Source organism: Quercus lobata, chromosome 10 (genome assembly GCF_001633185.2).
Source record: "Quercus lobata isolate SW786 chromosome 10, ValleyOak3.0 Primary Assembly, whole genome shotgun sequence".
NCBI lineage: Eukaryota > Viridiplantae > Streptophyta > Magnoliopsida > Fagales > Fagaceae > Quercus > Quercus lobata.
The window spans coordinates 11177207-11190656 of NC_044913.1; positions in this window are offsets into that span (position 1 = coordinate 11177207).

Below are 13450 nucleotides of genomic sequence, written 5' to 3' on the forward strand. Positions count from 1 at the left end.
GGTTTTGTATTACATCAGTGCTCAAAAGGATAAAGTATATCTCGATTCCTCCTATACAACAAAAGAGCTAAACTACTATACAACAAAAGAGCTAGACTACTATACGACAAAAACTATACATTCTAACAAATGAGAATCACAGAATCCTTGCCACCTTTAATACTCTCGCTACTTCCAGGGAAGAACTTGTGCAATGAAATATAATAGGATGAGCTGCAAAGCCCAGTAAGGTTTTAAGCTCCATGAGCATTTAATAAGAATGCATGTAAATCAAATAATTTATGGATATGTCAGCTTTGATAAATAGTCTTCATACTATTCATACTATTCTTAATATACTTATGAACTTTCTGATGAAAATACTTCATTTTTCTTTCATATAATAATAAAAGGACATAATAAGGAACTTAAACATAATTCAATAACCTTATCCTTAAATAGACTATAAATTACTTTATCATAAACTTTCCATTAGACTTATAACACATTCAACATACTTTTCTTATAACTTCCAAATAGCATAATAGCTCATTTATAATACATATTGGTCAGTCCAATTGTAAGTTTGTCACAACTTTGGGAGGCTTCCAGCACATAGTGCTAGACATCCAGCATTCCCCACAATGCTAGGTAATCCTAGGATCATATTAGAGAGTATCATCCCTTTCGGTGTGATCATATCATCAACCATGGGGGTTGGTTGGCATCCTCCACAAGTTGGCCGTTCCCAAAGAGGGCGGGTACAGCAGAGTCCTCATCACTTATAATGACCAATCAGAGTCTTCATGGAAATACCAGTACTATAACCTCTACTGGTTGAGTTTAGATCATAACAATGGAATAATCGAAAATTATATTTTTCAGATAACTATGCTTTTACATAAATATTTCACAACAGTAGCATATCCATTTCATTCTTTAAATGTTACATTCGTGATATAAGTAATAGCACCAATATGCTAAAATTATCATATATATAGGATACAAAAAATCACAAACATAAATCTGTACTTAAATCATGCTTATATGTAATATCTCTAATTAAAAGGTTTTGATACATAATAATTTTCTAAATAGTCCTTATACTTATCAAATGCACATGTCACGTATCCCTTACCTGAAAACAGAAGACACGAGAGATTTGAATAAGAGGAGCTCAAGTGTCCACGTTCTCGTTCTCGTCACCTAAATGAAAGACCAAAACTTATTACTAACAACTCTTCCTAAATATATAAACTTATACCTCAAACACAACCTAACTTTCAAACTCAATAAAATCTTAATCCCCATCACATAAAGTTTCCCCAAAGACAAGATACATTCATCAAACACATTTTGTACCAAACATAGAAAAACCAAGGCATAAAAATCCATCTATGATCTAGACATACCAAAAGATAAGCATATTAAATTATAGCTTAAAACATTCACCCTAACTTTAGATTAAATTCACAAAGTCAGAATTCTCATTTAGTGTTCACTGCTCATTTCAGCAGCATGCCTCATTTGTAAAATACAAATGGGCTATCTAAACATATCAAATTTTCATGAAATTTTACAGAGCCACTCCTCTGGATGTCTAGTAAGTACCATATCAATTTCAGAGTCAAAGAATAAAACTATGATTTATTAAAAATCATACAAGACAACATGCTCAAATCTATCTTGACCGAATTTCATGCAACTTAGAAATTAAACTATTACTTTTATATCAATCCAAATGCTGTGAGACCACTTCCATCGCAACCATATGTGTCTTAGAATTCATAAAAACTATTCCAAGCATCCTAATTCACAGAACATGATTTAAAATAGATTTTTCTTGTTGTAAACCTCAAATCTGTCACAGTGACAGCATATGTTCTTACAAAATCATCAACTAAATGCAATTGGTATTCATTTCATTTGGTATTATATACCAATACTATACATATTAAAATACGTTATTAAGCATCCAATAAACCATAATATCATCAATCTTTTAAATTACTAAAACAGAATTACAATCTCAGCTTCTACCATCAAATTAGAGAATAAAGCAGAGAAAATAAACAAAACAATCACACCATCAAAATACCCAAAATCAGATGAGGTTTTATTTACTTACCCACAAACTTTGAAGTTGAAACCTTAGAGCTAATCATTTAATTTCTTCTTTAGAGTGAGATTTATAGTTTTGGTGAGATAGTGAGAGAGAGGTGTTGCCGTGTAAGAGCAAAGAGAGAAGAAAACAAAGAAACAAAGAAAGATGAACCAAGAAGCTTCTGGTGTAGCAAAGAAAACAAGAGAAATGGACTTTGGGGTAGGGCATGTGTAAGCTAAGGGGAATAATGAGTTGATGACTCACATTACCACTTTTAGCTTTTCAAAATTTACTCACCACCCCCTATAAAACTTATATGTTCTAGAAAGGCCCAAAAAGCAATATAACTTTACATATATATATATATATCCTTACCTTTATAAAAATTCTTTCTATGTCATTAAAAGAGCATATATCTTTTATAATATCACAATATTAAAGCTTTATGCACTTAAAGTAATTAAGATAATAACAAGCATATATACTCATAAAATTAATTATGCAATTAGACTAGGGTGTTACAACAACCCTCCCTTTTTTTTTTTTTTTTTTTTAATATTAGTGTATATATATGTGTATTAATTTTAATAATTTTGTTTTATAAAAACACACTTTGTCCCCTTAACAATTTCATTGATTTTTTTATTTATAAAAATATTACTATAATTACAAACATTTTTTTAGTATTTTTACAAAGTCTTAAGATACCAAATTCTTAATAGTGTGTATTTGGCCCATTATTTATATATATTTTTTTCTCTTTTTAAAGGTCATAAAAAAATTTATAAATTTTAAATCAAAAAGAAAATATATAAGCCCAAAATTCTCAACAGCAAAACTAAACAAAAAAAAATTTTTTAAGTTCAACCAACCCAAATCAGACAACCTAGCCCTTTAAAAAAAATTTAGCAAAATAATTCCCAACTTTGCACTTATCAAGTAGTGCCGAAGTCCAACTTCTGGAATTCCAGATATTGGTTTATAAACTCAATTTCCCCTAATCTCTCTGCTCTTCTCTCCTTCCCAAACAGTTGCAATAGCCAAAACCAAATCCTCCATGAATAGTTAGGCCACCTCCGCCCCTGCCGCATCAAACTATCTCGAGTGTGGACTTGTGGTTTTGACAGATGTTGATGGAGAGGAGAAAAATAAGTAAGGTTGGGGTAACGATAGAGCTTAGTTGGGGATTCTAGCCTTTTACCCCTATTTTTAAAAATATTTGGCAATATGCCCCTGTTTTAAAACTATATAGGTTCGTGCTCCTGTTTTGAAACTCGATTTTAAGAAAATCGAGTTATGCCCGATCAAACTAAAAAAAAAAAAAAAAAAAATTTGCATGGAACTCGAGTTCCATTTAAATTGCATGAAACTTATAGAAACAAAAAAATTGCATGAAAATGCCGCTATAGGGATTTAAAACGCCACTATAGGGCTTTAAAACGCCACTATAGGGCTCCCTGAACCTGGAATGGGTGATCAAACTTATAAAAACAAAAAATTGCATGAAAATGCCACTATAGGGCTCTCTGAACTTGGTATGGGACGATCAAACTTATAAAAACAAAAAATTTCATGAAAACGCTTCTATAGGGCTTTAAAACGCCACTATAGGTCTTCTTGAATGCTGCTATAGGTATGGAACTCGAGTTCCACGCTTTTTTTATTTTTTTATTTTTTTATTTTTTTTATTGCACCATACTTGATTTTGTACCAATCGAGTTTTTTGATTGAAACTCGATTTTATTAAAATCGAGTTTCGAAACAGGGGCACGAACATATATAGTTTCAAAACAGGGGCATATTGCCAAATATTTTAAAAATAGGGGTAAAAGGCTAGAATCTCCGAGCTTGGTTTATGATCCAAGAATTGGTTTTGACATAAGAACTCCCCTGGATATATTTTCTCCAATAGGGAGAGAAAACTGAAAAAGGGTGTGGAATTTGATATATTGACAAAAATACCCCCCAATTGTTTTTCCTCTATAATGTTGTTTTTTTTTTATTTTTTTTTTTATTTTTAATCTTTGCTTTCCCGGGACAGTTCCGCTTTTTTTTTTTTTTTTTGGGCAACATTGTCTTTTTATTTTTATTTTTTGGCAAACGTTAGCTCTTTTTTCTTTCTTTTACTTTCCTGGGACATTTTCCTCTTGTTTTTTCTTCTGATTTCCTGGGGGCATGGGGTGACAGTGATTTGTTTTGCTTTGTTTTTTTTTTTTTTTGTTTGGTTTAACTAGTTGTGATTTTTTTTTTTCTTGACATAATTTTTATTTTTAATAAATTTGGGTATTTTTTTTTGTTTGTTACTTTTTGTTTTGTTTTAATTGGGTATTAATTTTTAAGAGAGTATGTGAGTAAATTTATATAAACTCATTTTTTTTTCATCTATTTCCATTATTTAGACAAGAAAAAGAGATGGTGGGAATTTTGTATCATGGTTTTGTTATGTAAGGCCTATTTGATTGTATTGTTTAAATAATAAGTTTCGTGATTTAAATACTACAACACATATTTTTATAATACTTTTTTTACCTATACAAATTTTCATAATATTTAAACAATATTACTAAGTGTGTGTTTGAGAATCACATTTTGTGCTTCCCACCTCTGCATTTGCGTTTTTTTTTTTAAAAAAAAAATTGTGATTGTTGACTTTTCTCATGAACAGTGCACATTAGTGGATCCGTACATTGTTCACGGATCCACAAACTTCAATTTTTAGTAACTTTTTTTATATTAAAAATAGGTCCCACAGTACTATTCACATATTTAAAAATTATTTTACTACAGTGTTTTCCGTTTTTAGTTTTCAACTGTATCCAAACGGGCTCTAAATGAATGATACTAATCAAATCCGTAATTTTGTAGAACCCGTTTTATCGTATTCCGTGCCCATACCCTTTGATGGTGACATTAGAGGTTTCTTTTAAATTTTTTTATTATAAGTGTGACATTGTGACATTAGAGGTTTTGTCCTTTTGTTTAGGGACAAAACTTTTGGAATATAGTGCGGATATTGGATGCTCAAGCTGTGGTGGATGTATTGAAGAACAGTGCCTATGAAAATAATGTTGTTTCTCCCATCTTGGATGACTGTAGACTCTTGGCAGCTCGGTTTCATCAGATTCAGTTTAATCATTGTTATCGTCAAGTTAACCGTTGTGCGGATTTGCTTGCTAAAATGGGTGCTGCTCAGGAACTTGATTTTATTTCCTTTGTAAGTCCACCTGTGGACATTTGCAATACCTTTGAGGATGACTTGAATGGTGTTTATTGTAATAGGATGTGTCCTGTTTCTGCTGTAAGTGTTTAGTTTGTTTAATACAACGTCTATTTACCAAAAAAAAAAAAAAAAAAAAAAAGATAAGAATAAAACTTTGATTTCTGGTTTTTGACTTTTTATTCAGGATTTGATTCAATAAAGAGGGATTAGGAGCCGGTGTATTATACCGGGTGCAATTTACCCAATTCTCTCTCGCAACATTTTTTTTATTTTTATTTTTTACTTTTTTATATTTATGTTATAATTTTTAATTTTTAATTTTTATATTTATTTATATATCTATTTTATAATATTTATTTTTACTTTTTTTCAATTTATAATTAAGATTAAAAATTGCTTTTATAACTATAAATCCCAACTGTTCATAAAAATCCAATCAATAGTATTCTCATTTTCCTTTGATAACATGCTGTCATATCATCATCTATGCCCAAAAAAGAAAAAAAGAAAAAGGCAACATGATGAATTGACAGCATGTTATCAAAAGAAAAGGAGAAGACTAGATGATGATAAGATGCTGTGACAGCACGTTATTATCATCTATTCTTTGGGGATATTTACAAACTAGTTGCGTAAGGGTTAATAATGTAGTAAGTTCTTTTCAAAAAAAAAAAAAAAATAATAATGTAGTAAGTTAAGCCATTGGCCTCAGTTGCTTATTGGCACCCAAGTACCTTTGTGTCCTGATGGTCGGGGGTTGGAAAGATTAAAGAAAATAGCATCTCGAGTTTTAGAAACTCGAGATACTGTTTAAATCTCAATTGTTCAACACTCGTGTTACAGTTGCTGATCTGGACTAAATGCCACATAGATCTTGAGTGTTTAAGACTCGATTTCAACAAAATAAAAATCGAGTTTTAGAGACTTGATTTTCTACAGAAAAAACCATTTTATACACATAGATAACGAGTATTAGAAACTCGATATCTAATTAAAATTTGCATAGACTTGAGTTCCACTGGAAAAAAATTTATAACACGCATCAGTCTACAAAATTATCATAGATCAGTCTTCATAGATAAAAAATAATCAGCCCTCACTCTTTCACCCAGAACACTCAGCCTCACTGCCTCACTCACCCATAACTCTCACACCACATTGCCTCTCACTCTCACTCACCCATAACTCTCATACCACATGATCTCTCACTCTCACTCACCACATTGCCTCTCTCACTGCTCTTCTCTCTCAATAAATTCATATCTCAGGTAACGGTTTTTTGATTTGATTGTCATTGTAGTTGGGTGTGGGTTAAAGAGTTTGCCTATTTATTTTGTAGATAGTTAACATTACTTAGTTAAGATACCAATATTGTGAATATAGAACTTTGTTTTGTTAGTGTTAATTTTTTGAGTATCTATTTGCATGGTTTTATTTATAAAAAATTTATTCATCATTTCTAGGCTCTTATTTTTATCATGATCTTACAAGTTTCTTGACTTTATTCATCATTGTTTTGGGTACAAAATGGGTAGTGAATGAATTGTAATGAATGGGTATGTAATAATGCCCTTTGAATGGGTATGAAATGGGTATGTAATGAAATGAGTGACTTATGGATATAAAATGAATTGTAATGAAATGGGTATGTAATTCATGCCCTTTGAATGTGTAATGAAATGGCTTTTTTTGTATTGGGTATGAAATGGGTATGTAAATGTTATGGGTATGTAATTAGATAAAATGTTGTATACTTTTACATTTGGCTATTTTTTTTTTTTTTTTTTTGGGTATTGGGTATGAAATGGGTAGTCTTAGCATGATGGAAAAAGGATTTGGGTATGAAATGTGTAACGAATGTGTAATGAAATTCATACCCATTGAATGAATTGGAATTTGTACTTTGTGTAGTTTGACTAGATAAAATGTTTTTTTAACTAACATAGTAACTTGAGAAATTGATATAATCCTATACCATGGTGGTTCGCTTAAGAATGCCAATGCGAACAAGGGATTGCCATTTGAAGGGCCGGGTATAAAGACCTATTATACCCAAATTGATCGTAGGTTGAAGACCCTTGATGAATTGAAGATGATCGTTATGGAAGAATTGTGTGCGAATCCTGCTATACACAACATACAAATTACTTATCATATGCCACATGAAATCCTGTAGCACCGGATTAATTACAAGTATATGGCGATAGAAACAGACAAACATGTAAAGATCATGTTTGACAAGTTGGAGAGAATACTTGTAGTAAACGGTATTGAGTTGTACATATAGTTGGAGCCGTGTGCAGAAGTTGGTATCGAGGAAATCCAGCAAACAACCACAAGTTTACAGATTACAGTTCCGGATGCTCACTATGAGTATTCTACATATGTAGAGGATGATGATGTTCATGTCGATGATGATGATGATGACGATGAGAGTGATGATGACAACTATGTTGATGAGACTACTGCCATTAACGGTGAAGATTTTGTCGATAAAGATGGGTTTTGAAGAGAGGATTGAACGAGGGGACTTTGGGGACGTTGAGACATTGGACGGTAGTGAACTTGATGTAGATAATGTTATTTGTGTCCAAAACATTACGGACACAATCCCTGTCTATGCACCTCTTGCCTTGTCATTTTCTACAAATACTTTGGTAAATATGGTTGATCCTTCACATATTGAGATACCATTTGTGTCTACTTAGAGAGAGGGGATGAATTTGTGCAAAAGGTTGACTTTTGCCAATACAGTGGAGGTGAAGCGTGTATTAACAATTTGTGCCCTTAAGGAAAACAAACATTTTATGATCAGTAGGTCGACGAAGAAAAAACTTTTTGCAAAATAACTTTGTGCAAAATGCGTGGATGAGTCATGCAAGTGGTATGTCTGCACAGTCATGAAGCCCAATCTCCACGGACTATGCATGGTCACTGTGTATGTAGGTCCTCTCTCTCTCTTTGAAATTAATTAATGGCTAGTTCAACTTCTATTATACCAAATGCATCTATACCACTGGATGACCAGTGTTCCAACCACTAGCTGAACCAAAAAGATCAAGTCTCCTCCATAGTCGAATCATCTTTGGTACAACCAAACACACCATCACCACTACCCCCATCAAACTAGGGCTCAGCCCAGTTCATGATAGCTGAATCAGTACATCTACCACAACAAAACCTTTCAACTCCACCACCAAACCATGAGTAATTCCTTATTCCCATGGCTGAACCAAATTTCGCACAACCCCAAAACCATGTCCATGCTCAAATACAAATGTTATGGTAAGTTCTCATTTTTTTTCAATGAATATTCTCTCACTTATTACTTCACAACTCAAACTATTCATAGAAGCATTTCATCAAACACATAATTTGCATTACAAACCCATAAACGAAAATACAAAATAAAAACAAACCCAAAACAAATCATTGAAAATACCATGAAACAAGATACACAAACAAATCAAACAAAACCCACAAACAAATAAAATGAAACCCAAAGAAACTAGATTAAATATCAATGTAATCTAGATATCAACACTTTTTACACTATCCAACAATTCGAATGCTCAATTTGTTAAAAAAAATCATTTTTTATTTACTCATTTTCCAAACAACCAAACAGAATAATATACATGCATTCACTAAAATGACATGAATCACCAAACATGAATCACCAAAACCCAAAAAGATCTGAAATTGAAAAATGAAATAGGTAACATCATGGAATTCCAAAATATAAAATTGGAGAAAGAGAGAGAGAGAGAGAGTACCTTCGGCACGGTGGTTCAATGGGAGCAGTACTGAGTTTGAGTGGTTGAGTGTCAATGGGAGCAGTACATTCAGCACGGTGAGTGATTTTGAAAGTTTCAGAGTGAGTGAGTCACTGAGTTTGAGAGGGTGGAGTGTCTGAGAGTGAGAGTGTGGAGTGTCTGAGAGTGCAGATTTTAGGTTTTAAATGGTCAAAAACGTGTTTCTAAAACTGATTTTAGAAGGGAGTTTAATAAAAAACGTTAAATAGAAATCGAGTTTTAGAAACTCAAGTTTGTAAAGTGAGTTTTATAAACTCGATATCCACGTGGAAAAATTTTTCCATGTCATTATATGAAAAAACCCCAAAAACGAGTTTTAAAAACTCGAGTTCTAATTGGATCTCGAGTTTTAGAAACTCGAGATGTTAGTTTCACATATTCTTTCAAAACCGCGCAACTAACGAAATTGTTAGCATAGTAAGGTTATTTGGAAAGGGTGTTCTCTATTCTTTTATTAAAAGCAAGTTACTCTTTTCATCTTTTGTTCATCCTGTCTCACCTCACAGTTGGTGGAATCAGGGTATATGTTTTTCTTCTCTCACAGTTGGTGGAACTTATCAGCTATGAGAAAAGAAGAACATATTATTATGAAAAGCTCAAAAAACTCAATCTAAATTATATTCTGGATGCAATTTAAGGGACGAAAAAAAGAGATAAGGGACGAAAAAAAGAGATAAAAAATTTATTAGGGTTTTGGTTGGTTAGGTGGAAGGAAAATTTGTAAGTATTTTTTCCTTGGGTTCTCCAAAAATCTTTTTTCCCTGGAAAAAATTAGAGGGGAAAAGGCCAGTGAACAAAATGATGAAAAAAACCATGAATATCTATATCAGTTTTTCTTCTTTGACGTCTTCTCTTTTTATTTTTTCTTTTGATTTTTTCGTTTTATGTTTTACCCACGACCCATCTAGTCATGACTTTAAAAATTGGTATGGTCAAATAGCTAAATAATAAAGTGGTTACCAGTTTTTTGGTCTGACCGATGGTTGAAGTGGTAACGTCATAAATAATTAATCAATAATTTTAAAATTATATAAATCTATACTACATATAAGAGAATTTTCCTCTTTCAACTGAACTTTTATATGGTTCAAAAATACCATCATTAATGAAGAGTAACTTTATTTAGAAATAGTGTCATGAATTTCAAATAACAAATTTCATTTTAAATTCAAAAAGAGAATTCCTAAAATTTAGGATTTTTTCCCTTCACGTTCAAAAAAGAAATTACAGATACGGCTTATCTCTAAAATTTATCATTTTTATTTGATTGAAAAATAAAAAAATATTTCTTAATTATAATATATACAAATTATTAACATTTACCCAAAAAATAGAAAGAGGTTCTAAGCACGCACTCACGAGCACGTGCGTGAGTGCATGCTCAGAGGCTAGTATATATTAAGTTTATGACTAGTGATGATGCACGAAAATCAGTGGGTTGAAATACTTCGGGCTATAGTAATGGCTGTAAGTCCTAAAAAGAAAGAAAGAACTGTCAAGGGTGACTGGTGTAACCCGACCAAGGATCCTTTGACGGTTAAGTCAGTTTTCTTTCTAGAGCACAAGGATGGGAAAACTATGAATAGTCGAACTTACCGTGGGTGAATAGGACTTGTTCCTTTTATAGAGAATTAGAAGTGGGTCTACTTGTTCAGATCCACCACAATCATGGGTGATGTGGGTGGTTAATGGAGGAAATGGGAAACGTGGAGTAGATTATGGGGAATTCTCTCCACGTTTTAGGGGTAGTGCATCATGGTCTGATTACATGGAGCCTTATGAGAGGTTTTCTTGTAGAATTCACCAAGTATCTTCTGGTCGTCCATGCGCTTATGAATGGTTTTGTTATTAATGGACGAGTATCGGTCATATACATGATGGCACTGTTGGGCTTCTCTCCTCTTAAGGTTTTTTGGATGCAATCAGGCTATGGACGTGGTTTAATTGTCTAGATGACCACTATGAATGAATCTTGTAAACTTGAGCCCCCATTAACTGCCCCCTTGTCTTTGTGTCGTCCATGCTACTGTTGGCTTGACCTGTGGTGGTTTTTCATTGGTTGGGGGTAATTTGAAATTGAATGTTCCTGATGTTGACACGTGGTGTGATCTCGGGGCTTGTTTGTCATGTTGCTTCGTTCTTCAAGAAAAATGCCACGTGGAATGTTTTGATTGGTTTATGTCATTTTAGTACCTAGGTCTGTCGCCTATAAATAAAGGAATTCCTCTCCTACCCTCTCACATTTCTCATATTTTCTCCTTTGACCTCCGTTGTCCAGCGCCTTGTCTAGTAGTTTTCTTCCGTCCTTAGTCATCCTCATTTAGAGCTAGGTATCCTCTTCTTCTCGTCTTTAGGTTTTTCTTTAGAGCTTTTTCAAAGTGTCTGAGATTATAATGTCTTCGTTTGGTGATAGTGACGAGAGGAAGATAGATGAGTATCACCACGAGAGTAGCTCTAGTGGTAGTAGTAGTAGTGATAGTAGCAGTAGTAGTGGGGGGAACACCACAAATGAGCAATACTTGTTTGGGGTTCTTGGAGTTCCCTTAGAAGTCCTTCAACAGGAGATGAGAACAAGAATGGCCTTTGGGTCATTTATCGGTACATCCACCAATGCCCCCTTGTCTGCCTCTTCAAGTGAAGAGGAGACTTTATATTATTGTGTTGTAGGCATCTCTTCTAGAACGGATGAGAAAAAACTTAATTCCCTTAAAAGTTGGAACCAGATCCCTGGCGACCTTAACTCTCGTTTAGCCGTCCGTGGTGAATGGTGCTGTAATCCTCATTTTGGAGTAGGAAAATATGAGGCTTATCTTCTAGAGGGGTTTAGGTTGCCTCTTAATGCCTTTGCTAGGGAAATACTCCATAGTTTAGGCATAGGCATTGTGGAGGGAAGTTTTTGATGGGAACTGTCCTCTTATTGTGGACGAGTTCCTATATTGTTACAAACCCTCAGAAATTAGTCAATCCATAGGCTTTTACCAGTTTTCTGCTAGGGGTTCAATCTGTAGGTTAGTCAAGTCCCTCCCTATGTCTGATAGGAGATGGAAGACCAAGTTTTTCTTTGTCTCAAGGTTCTGGGCTGGAAAGCCTATTGAGGTAGGCAGGGACCCATTTCCTCCATACACAGGTGAGACGGGGAATCTTCGTCTAGAGGGTATGTTACTTTTCACTACTTGTTTTTATTTCTTTTGTTATATCTATCTAACTCTATTTGCTTTCTTTTTTACAATTTGATGCAGCGTAGGCGTGTAGAAGCAGAATCTGTAACACACAATTACTACAATTCTTCCACGAAACCTAAGTTCTACAAGAACACTAGGCTAGTAGGCAAAATAATAGAGAAAACATCTCTAACAAACTTTTATTAATCAATGCATAACATCAATCAACCTCTTTATAAAGAGTATTTATATGAATAGAATTTCTCCTACTCCTTTTAGGAAAAGAAATAATAAACCTACTTCTATTTGAGAAAGGAAAAGCAATTTAACTAGGAAAAGAAAAAAAATTAAAATCCTAATTTAACTAGGAAAAAAGAAAACAATATAAAATATTAAAATATTTTATTCTTCCTTAACCAATCTGCATCATTCTCTCGGGGTTGGGGAAAACTCGTCCTTGAGTTTTGTGGCAATCTTCCACGATCAATTGGAACCCCGAATAATCCTCTCCATCCTGTTCTTCTATGCAAGACAAGACGAATCAGTATGCTATTTATCAATCTTTTCTCACTCATAATAAATCTTGATGTACGGATTTTTATTCTTGACTTCTTTTGCCTCGGCGGGATATATGATGCAAGTACTAAAAAAGAATCCATGCACACATCCAAAAACTTCATATTTCCTCCTCTACAAAGATTACTTAAAATCACTCGTTCACGCCTCTTGTTGACCTCTATCAATTCTTGTTCAATAAAATCCTCCCAGAAGGGATCAATAACCTTTTGTTTTTGAATATCGAAAGTCTCATCAACGATGTGAGTTATGGGCTCATCTCGTATGTATATGACTTTATTTTTATCAAGCTTAATCTTTTCTCCTTGACTAAAATCTTCAGGATAGTCATCATAAATTGGTGGAGAATCCCAATTTACTATACAGACTCTTTCAATGTATTCATTCTCCTTTTTGATATTGTAGTCCTCCTCGACGTCAAAATACTCCTCCTCCTCCACATAACATGGATTTGGATGGCAGTTTTGAGGTCGATTTTCAACGGTTAAGGCAGTGAGCTGCTTTGAAAGCGCATCAAACCACTCCTCTATTCGTTGAAAGAACGCCTCTAATTGTGCATCACGTGCAACCTCATTGCGTTCATACACGTCATCTA